At 46.4% G+C, this 9,237-nt stretch overlaps 1 long non-coding RNA gene across 1 annotated transcript in view; it reads left to right on the top strand.

Moving 5' to 3' along the window:
* The first annotated feature begins 384 nt into the window (after window positions 1-384).
* The window catches only part of LOC116557789, a 41,170-nt gene continuing 32,317 nt past the window's right edge, over window positions 385-9,237 (top strand). The window contains exon 1 of the long non-coding RNA XR_004271700.1: window positions 385-711. This is a non-coding gene — a long non-coding RNA (uncharacterized LOC116557789). The remainder of the gene's footprint in view (window positions 712-9,237) is intronic.

The raw sequence follows: 9,237 nt of genomic DNA, 5'->3' as shown, positions 1-9,237 counted from the left end.
GCCTTGGCCTCTGAAGTGCTGGGATTACAAGTGTGAGCCACTCTGCCTGGCCTTCCAGCAGTGCTTTCTATGAACCAGAAAGTAGGTCCTCACCAGACACTGAATCTGCTGGCACCTTGCTCTTGGACTTCCCTGCCTCCAGAACTGTGTGCAATAAATTGTGAACAATAAAGCTGTTGTTTAAAAGTGACCCAGTTTATGGTGTGTTGTAGCATCCCAAAGAGAATAAAACAGGACCTAAATGTGTCCCCAGAGGGTGTGGCCTGGAAAATACATGTTATACTTGTGTAATGGGCACACAACTCAGGATATTAGCTTATGTGTGCAAGAAATTTTACTCTATTTTCTCATTATTAGCTGTGGCATAAATGGCCAGCTATTCACCAAGGATTCATTAATCCCTCCAGGAATGTCTCGGAATGGCTGTCCAGCCAGGGGAGCCCCAGTCCCCCAGTATCTAGGTAGGATCGCCGACTACTTCTCAGCAATGTCATTGTGAGGCTGTGGGTAAGAGACAGATGTGTCTTCTCTACCCTCTCTGTTCTCCCTCATTCTTCTCCCTCTCTCTTCTGCAACTTCCAGGAGGCTACCAAAGCCCAAGATGACCTTGGAAGCTGCAGGCTGAAGATGGCAGGGCTGGAGTCCCGGAGCTACTGTGTGGAGTAGAGTCCCCGCCTCCTGCTGACCAGGAATATAGGTGTTGGTTGTTATGTAAGTAAGGAGTCAACTTCTGATGTGTACAGTTGCTGAGATTTGGGGGTTGGTGTGTTACAGCTGCTGGTGTTACCTTAATTTCTATTTTGAACCCTGTAGTGGGTTGAATTATGTTCCTGCCAAGAGCTGTGTCTAAGTCCTCAACCCCAATACGTGAGAATGTAACTTTATTTAAAAATAAGTTTATTGAATATGTATTGAAATTAAGGACTATGGTTGAAATCATCTTGGACTTAGGGTAGGCCTTAAATCCAATGATGAGTGTCCTTAGACAGAAAAGGAGGAAATGTGGAGAGACATGGAGAAGAGCTGATGTGAAGCCTGAGGCAGATATTGGGGCAGTGCATCTACAAGTCAAGGTTTGCCCCCAGCAGCCAGGAGATGGAGTGTCACTCTGTCGCCCAGGCCGGAGTTCAGTGGCACGATCTCTGCTCACTGCAACCTCCGCCTCCCGGGTTCGAGTGATTCTTCTGTCTCAGCCTCCCAAGTAGCTGGGACTATAGGCGAACGCCACCACACCTGGCTAATTTTTGTTTTTTTAGTAGAGACGGGGTTTCACCACATTGGCCGGGCTAGTCTTGAACTCCTGACCTCATGATCTGCCCACCTCGGCCTCCCAAAGTGCTGGGATTACAGGTGTGAGCCACTGTGCCCAGCCCAATTTGTGTTGTTTTAAGCCACCCAATTTATGGTCATTGGTTAGGGCAGTCTTCGGAAGCTAATCCAAATCCCATTCCCCTGAGTGATGTTCACTCGATTGTGATCCTATCCAGCATCACTGTAGCTCTTTCCTGCCTTTCTCCAGGGTTCTGACTATGTCCCAGGGCCTTACACAGTGCACGGCATGAGGCCAGAAAGCAGAACGTCTGTTGCTCAGTCATCGGCTGTCCATTGTGCCACTGGCTGAGATGTGTATCATCTCCTCTGGTCTCTAGCCTTTGACCTGCTGACATGCAGCCGAGCCATCGCTCATCCTGATCTTAAGGTCTTTTCACATCAGACTGTATGGAAGTCACTTCCACAGGCTTCCTCAGCAGGAGGGGAAGAGGCCAAATCTTGTCCTGGCCACTCTGAGGCTTCTAGAACATACAAGAGATTGTCTCAGGTCCTCTCTGCCTAATACCCTGTGTAGCCATTTGTATATTAATGTTCTTTTTCCAGACTTAGTTCAGCTTGCCCCTCTCCTGTCTTCATCCAGAAAAAGAGGGACAGACCCTATTGCTCCCAAGTCTGTCTGATTACTTCCGGGTTTCTTCTCATTCTCCACTCTGCTTCCTATGAAGCTCAGCCAGGTTTTGGGGGCAGGATGCTAGGGTTCACGTTCGCTTCTTGGGCACCTACCAGCATCAAGCCCTTTTAATTTTTTCCTGCCCTATGCTCTTCTCAGTGAAGGAAGTTTTTAATCTCTAATGTGGTGTGGTAGGTGGAATTCTAAGATGGTGCACACACCCTGCACACCCCCTTTCCTTGAGTGTGGGCAGGACCTGTAAATAAGGCATTTACATACATTTTATAGATGTCACTGCCATGATTAGGTTACCTATAGGTTAGTTAGTTAGTTAGGCTAGTAACCTGCCATGATCACGTTACTTCTATGTAAAGGTGAAGGGATATTACAGATGTAATTAAGGTCTCTAATCAGCTGGCTGTAAATGATTCAAATGGAAGACTCTCCTGGTTGGCCTGACCTAATTAGGCAATCCCTTTAAAAGAGAGACACATTGGGAGTTTGTGTCTTGAGTCCCTGGAGGCCTCTCCAAGAAGCCCAGGCTCTTTTGCTTGTGTTAGAGTTAGGGAAGTCTGAGAAATTGCAGGTATTTCAAGAGAAATTCATGAAGCACTTAGTATACAGCAGGCTGTGCGTTTAGACCACAGGGCTACAGAGATGGGTGTGAGTTTACAGCCAGAAGGAGGGGAGAGTCACATAATAATAATGGTCATCTTGATTGAACATATCTTACTTTATGCCAGGCTCGACTGTAAGTGCCATGTATTAGCTCAGTTAATTCTTCCCATGACCTTGTTATGGAGGTGATATTATTATTGACATTTCATTTTCACAGATGCAAAAAACAGAAGGGTTGAGTAACTTGCCCAAAGTTGTGGAGTCAGGCAGTAATAGAGCCAGGATCTAGGCAAACTGGTTCCAAAATCCACACTTATTACTGCTGTGCAAGACTGCCTATTGGGATAGAGAATAAAAAACATACAACTCTCCCTCCCCAAAAAACAAAATAACCTGGATCCTCTTTCTTATTCTCTGGCAGGGTTGACTATACCCTTCACTTGTGTACCCACAGAATTTTATTAAGATAAACATTATAGAAATTTAGCTATGTTCATAGTTTGTGGAGAAGAAGGTGTATTAGTTTTGTAGCAATGATGATATGAAGCAAACAATCCAAATCTCCAGGGCTTTCTAAATAAATATTTCCTTCTCTCTGTGGGTCTTATGGCCTTCAGTTCAGATTCACTCTTGCTCCCCGGTCAGGGCTGAGAATGCAGTGACCATGTTGGGCATGACTTTTCCTTGCAAATGCCAGCAGCACAAGAGCAGCAGGTCATGCCGTGCTCCTAAATGCCCCACCAGGAACTGTTACACCTCCCACCCACGTTCCATTGGTTACAGCAAAGTCGCCTGGTCAGGTCCACAGCCAGTGGGGTGGGAAGTTGACTCCACTCCCAAGGAAGCCACAGTGAAGGCAGGGAAGGAAGGAAGACTGGTAAGAAAATGACAGGTGGCTTCCAGGCACTGATGGGAAGGGGTTTGAACTCAGAAGACAGGGAGAGATGAAGCTCATGCAGAAGGACGGGTCCTCCTGCTGAGGGCTCGAGGAAAGTGGGTGAGATCTGATGCAGATGCCCCTTAGCCTGTAGGTGTAGGGGCAAGAGATGGTGGACGTTCCATCTCAGGCCTCTGTTTTTACTGTGGAGTAGTGGGTGAGTCATTCCCAGAGGGTGAGCGGAGGAGGCCAGGCCTCCAAAGAGTGTGGAGAGGATTCCAATTGCAGCTGGCTCTGGGAATGTGTAATGAGTGGAGCAGGGCCACGGCAGGGATTGCTGGGCAGTTTTGGGGCCCTCTTGAAGCTGTGGAAGCTCCTGGCCTCAGGATGGAGGTTTTCTGGCCCCCACCTCCGGAAGTCTCCTTTCTGTTGAAAAACCATGATCTCTCTTCTGCCCACCACACCAACACCATCTCTCGGTTTGGGGATGAATAGGATGAGAGCAGTGGCAAAGCAGTTACAAAGAGAAGTTCTACATCTGGCCAACAGTGAAGGATTTCTTAAAGTCATTGCAAGTGATATTAGAGAACAGCTTGAACTACTGCAAAAGTTATTGGCAAAAAGAAGATCCACCTTAGAAGAGTTAGTGCTTAATTACCATCATGAGTAATTGATTGATGTTTTGAATGATTTCATATCGATGGATAGAGAAAAGCCTTTGAGATAACGAATTAAATCCTTGATTTTTTTAAAAAAATAGACTTTATTACTATACTGGGAGGTCAAATGTGGAATGAAGGATGTTATAACCTTTTTTGCAATTTTGTTGGAAAAATCATGCCTCCTCGCCAATTTACCACTTATTTATTCTAAGAATTAATGCACAGCTGTGGTCATAATCTAAATTTTGTTGACTTTATTAAAAATAAGTTTGATTTTAAGATTTTTAGTTTGGCTTTTGAAGACAAAGTGCTTCAGTCACATTTTTAACCAATTGCATGAACTGTTGGTTCCTGGTCCCAGTGGATTTATTCTTAGTAGAGATCTCCCATGCCCAGCCTTGAAGGATCCATTTCTTCCTCATGCTGCCTGGGGCTACATGGCACTGTGGCTCTTTATGCTTCTGACTTGGCCCTTTGGTGATGGTCTTATTACAGCAGAGTCAACCCTCCTCTGGGCCAAGGCCACGGGAGGGATATGTCCAGGCCTCATTGGTGGCAAGTGTTGTGTCCTGGGTGGAGTTCCACCCTTTGTTGCATGATATTATGATGACATGACATGTTCTGTGTCATACCGAAAATAACTTCCTTGAAAATGAAGGCTCAGGACATTACTGTTGAATTACATCATGCTCAATATTAAATGGGCTATCATTACAGTCTGGGGAAGTCAAAATACAATCCAGTGTGGGGGATTGTTAAAGTGATTGAAACATGGAAATGAATCTGAAGAGAAAGGCCTAAATCTTACCTGGGTTAGCATTATTGTTATAATAAATAATCACAATAATCCCATACATTTTATAGCTTACAAAATCCTTCTTATAGATTACTTCATTTGACGAGGTTAGGGAGAATAAATCTTAAGGTGTAATTTCTCTTAGAAATATCAATCTCTAGTCTATACTACACCTGGCTGCCTTTTTAATGGTCCCAAAGCACAGCTTCCCCGTTCATTCTCCAGCTCAAGAACTGTTAAAAACTTTCTGCATCTAGAGAATAAGCTCTAAGTTCCTTATCCCGGCATCGAGGCCCCTCCAGGACCCTCATTCAGCCTCTCCTTGCACTGTTTCTCTGGATCCTCGTCGTCAGGCATCTCACCTTCATACTGAACTGGAGCACAACCGGTCTCTGCACTGGTGCCCTTGTCCACAGAGCCACTTCTCTGTGAAGGCTCTTCCCTCACCTCTTCACAGGCATATGGCTGAGCCAACCCAGCTTGCCACTCCCAGCCTCCAGACACTTCCTGAGTTGTCCTGCAGACAGGGACAGTTTGCCTTTGGGCTCCCTTAGCACTTTCTCTGATCCTCCCTGAAGACAGCCGGACCTGTGAAAGTCCAACTTATTTCTTCCAGCTGTAAGCTCCTTGTGGGAAGGACCCAAATTCGATCTTGCTTTGTATATCATTCCTCTGCTATTGGGGTCCTCCTCATCCTGCCTAGTGACCAGCCCAAGAATCCATAAAACCTTTTCTGTAAAAGGTCAGATAGTATATATTTTCAGCTTTGCAGGCTATAAGGACTCTTGCAAGTACTCAATTCTCATTGTAGAGTAAAAGCGGCCATAGCCAAAATGTAAACCATGGGCACAGCTGTGTTCCAATAAAACTTTATCTACAAAAACTTGAAGATATCAAACTGGATTTGGCCCATGGGCTGTCGTTTGCTGACCTCTGGTTCAGCCAGTGTTTAGCAAAGGTGTTACGTAATGTTTGTTGATTGATGGGATGGATGGGTGGGTGGATGGATGAATGGGTGACGGAAAGAACAACTTGTGAGTATTTGGAAACTGGGTTAACCCAACTATATAAAGTCAGAGCCCTGCTACTAACCACATAGCCACTTACACAGAAGGGGAAAAAAGAGTTGCCTGTGTTCAGGGAGCATTGTCTTGCTAAGAAGAAGATGGTCACTGAGAAAAGCTGGCGGGGCCCCTGGGTGTGCTGGCATGGAAGGAGAGTTGGAGGGTGCAGTGAGGCCAGCCTCGTGGGTCAGGGATGTGAGCAGTAGCTAGCAGAGAGCAATGGGAGGCTTGCCACAGCCGTGCCCGGGATCCTGCGCCACTTAGCCCACTCTTCTGTCACGCCTTTGAATGAGGGGGCTGGTGTCCTGGGGTTGATGCCTCCATGGAGTTGGTACGGTTTGGGCAGGGTGGACCTTCTCAGCTACTGTTGCTTCTGGTTTGCCTGTAGTTGGCCCGAAGCCAAGACAGTGGGCTCCATCATCCAGAGAACCAGGCAGGTAGATCCTGAACAGCCTCTTCAGTGTGGCCAACATTGTCCTGTGTCATAAAGCCTGGAGCCTGGCACCTGTCCCCCTGAGGAGGATGCTTGACATCCGTGTAAACTTTTGTTGTCCACACAGGGGTCTCTGTGTCTTACCCCACTTGACCCCCCTCCCAGCTTTTCAAGGTAAGCGGCCGTTATTATTACTGCTCCCATTTGCCCTGGGAAGAAACGGGCCTGGAGAGTGTACGCAGATTTCGCTCAGGACCACAAAACGTGGCTCTATCTTCTCTTCCCCCAGCGGAAGCAGAGAAGAAGGTGGCTCCCACGCAGCCTGTCTCCAGCCTGGGGCCCCCTGACTCCAGCTTTGCTGCCCCAAGGTGGGGTCCCTCCCTTGTAGACACCACTGTGTTCTATTTGGTTTGTCCCTCTGTCACCACAACACACAGACATGTCCACCAGCTTTCCACAGGATTTGCAGAATCCCTCACCCTTAGGGAAACTGTGTGCCAGGGGAGTCCCTTTCAAAGGGCTGTGGCAGCCCCAGTTGAGGATTTAAACCGGGACTCACATCGGAAGGAAGGGCTATGAACTGCTTGGGCCAATACAAGGACAGGTGTAAAATCAAACTGATGACCCAGACATTTCACCATCCACGTATTTCCAAGCTGAAATTGGAGAACTTTTCCAGCTTTCCCAGGTAATTTATGACCTGGTGGTCATCTGAATTTCCCTCTCCTCCTTCTGTATGAAGATGCAGGCAAAAGGAAAACAAAAACCACATTCCGTAAAAAGAAATAATATGACAGTGATGGAGTCGTAGTATAATCTCTCATCCAAGGTTCTTTGGATAGAAATGCTTCCTTGGACAGAAATATAATTCCCTTTAATAACATTCCATGGCTTTTTTCCATACACCTGGAGAGCTAGGGAAGGACTTTAAGAAGTTAATGTGGAACACAAAATTTGATTTTTATATTTTGTCAGATGGGAAAGTTCAGGACCAAACCATTTAAGAGCATTGGAGAAATAACTTGAAATATAATGATCCATTCAATACTTTTATGTTTCTTTTTTAGGAGATGACATCTTGCTGTGTTGCTCAGGCTGGAGAGCAGTGGTTATTCACAGACGAGGTCATAGCTCACTGAGGCCTCAAACGTCTGGGCTCAAGTGATCCTCCTGCCTCAGCCTCCTAAGGAGCTGGGACTACAGGTGTATGCCACCACACCTGGCTCTATACTTTTAAACAGTAAAACAGGCCAGGAGTGGTGGCTCATGCCTGTAATCCAAGCACTTTGGGAGGCTAAGGTGGGAGGATCACTTGAGCCCTGGAGCTTGAAAGCAGCCTGGGCAACACACTGAGACTCCATCTCCACAAAATAGACAAAAATTAGCCAGACATGGTGGCACACATTTGTAGTTCCAGCTACTTGGGAAGCTGAGGCAGGAGGATCATCTGAGCCTGGGGAGGTTGAGGCTGCAGTGAGCCGAGATTGCACCACTGCACTCCAGCCTGGGTGATAGAGTGAGACCCTGTCTCAAAAAATAAAAAATAAAAAAAGGATTTTGTGATCCCCTTCATCTTTTCATTTTTTTCCTTTTAATGGGCAAGAGGAAAAAATGATCAAATTATGACACGAAACAAACAGGAACCCAATATACTATTTCCTTCCGAAATTCTAAAAGGAACAATAAACACATCCACTTGTTGGGAAGGGAGGCCCCACTCCTTTCCTCTCTTTGCCAAGGTTTCCACTTGTCCCTGGATCACTTCTTCTACTTCTTAAGCCGCACTTCTCTTCCCTCTCTCTACCTCCTCCTTCAGTGTTTAAAGCCCTGCCTCCCTACTCTCAACATTTTAAAAATTCTTAATGATGCAACCTGAGGTTGCCATGGTAACTAATTTCCTTGCTGAGGCAGAGGTAGAGGCCTGTGATCGGGCTGCCATTGAAATCTCCAATAATTTTCTTTTTCTTTCAAAATTAAGTAGGGCATCTAAAGTGTTCCACTGTGGTTTTCCCTTCCCCCAAAGAATCAGACTCCCATGCACTGAAATATCTAGTTATTGCATTTCCCTGGTATTTTTTATGACTTCCTTCTTCACTGGCATGCACACTGTCCCTCTGGAAAAATAACAAGAACACACTCTTTGTTATTTCTCTTTTGTCAGTATGAGAAATGGTTCTGATGAAGTCTAATGACATTTGATGGGTTTTCCCTCCTCTCTCTCTCTCTCTCTTTTTAAATTGCCTTTAGTTTCCCATTTTTAAAAACAACTAAGTTTCTTTCTCCTTGAATCTTGAGGACAGCTTTGTAAATAGCACTTCCATGCACAAAGCTAATTGAGCCCAAGTGTCTGCACTGGTGTCACCATGTGGACTTGGCCGGGAGCTGTCCCTGCCTCTGTATGCCTGAGTGGTTCTCGGTACAAGTGGTGCTGGGCACCTTCTCCCAGGATGCCTCTATTCCTGTAGCACCTTGAACAGCCCCATCTTTCAGCCCTTCCTGCTTCCCATCAGGTCCTCCAGCCAGGGACATCCAGCTCCTTCCTGTAGCAGGCCACTGAGCCTGCTCTCCCCAAAGTCTGTAACACAGTGTCAGTGTGGCATGCTTCCTGCATCAGTTTCCACGGAGAGACCTGCCATTGAAGTGAGCAGGAGAATCTACAAAGGAAACAAGGACAAATCAGTTCTATGGCTCTGGGGTCCTCAGCCAGGTCAAGAATGTTGAAAAAGGAGTCAGAGTGTGGAGCAGGGAGGGGTTTTGCACAGAGGCCATGTCTGGGAAAGTTGGGTTGTGCAGAGGAGGGGGAAGGTGGAGAAGCAGAGGGGAAGGTGGAGAAGCAGAGGGGAAG

Source organism: Sapajus apella, unplaced genomic scaffold (genome assembly GCF_009761245.1).
Source record: "Sapajus apella isolate SASKATOON/1434 unplaced genomic scaffold, GSC_monkey_1.0 scaffold20, whole genome shotgun sequence".
NCBI lineage: Eukaryota > Metazoa > Chordata > Mammalia > Primates > Cebidae > Sapajus > Sapajus apella.
This window is presented reverse-complemented; position numbering and strand designations above follow the sequence as displayed.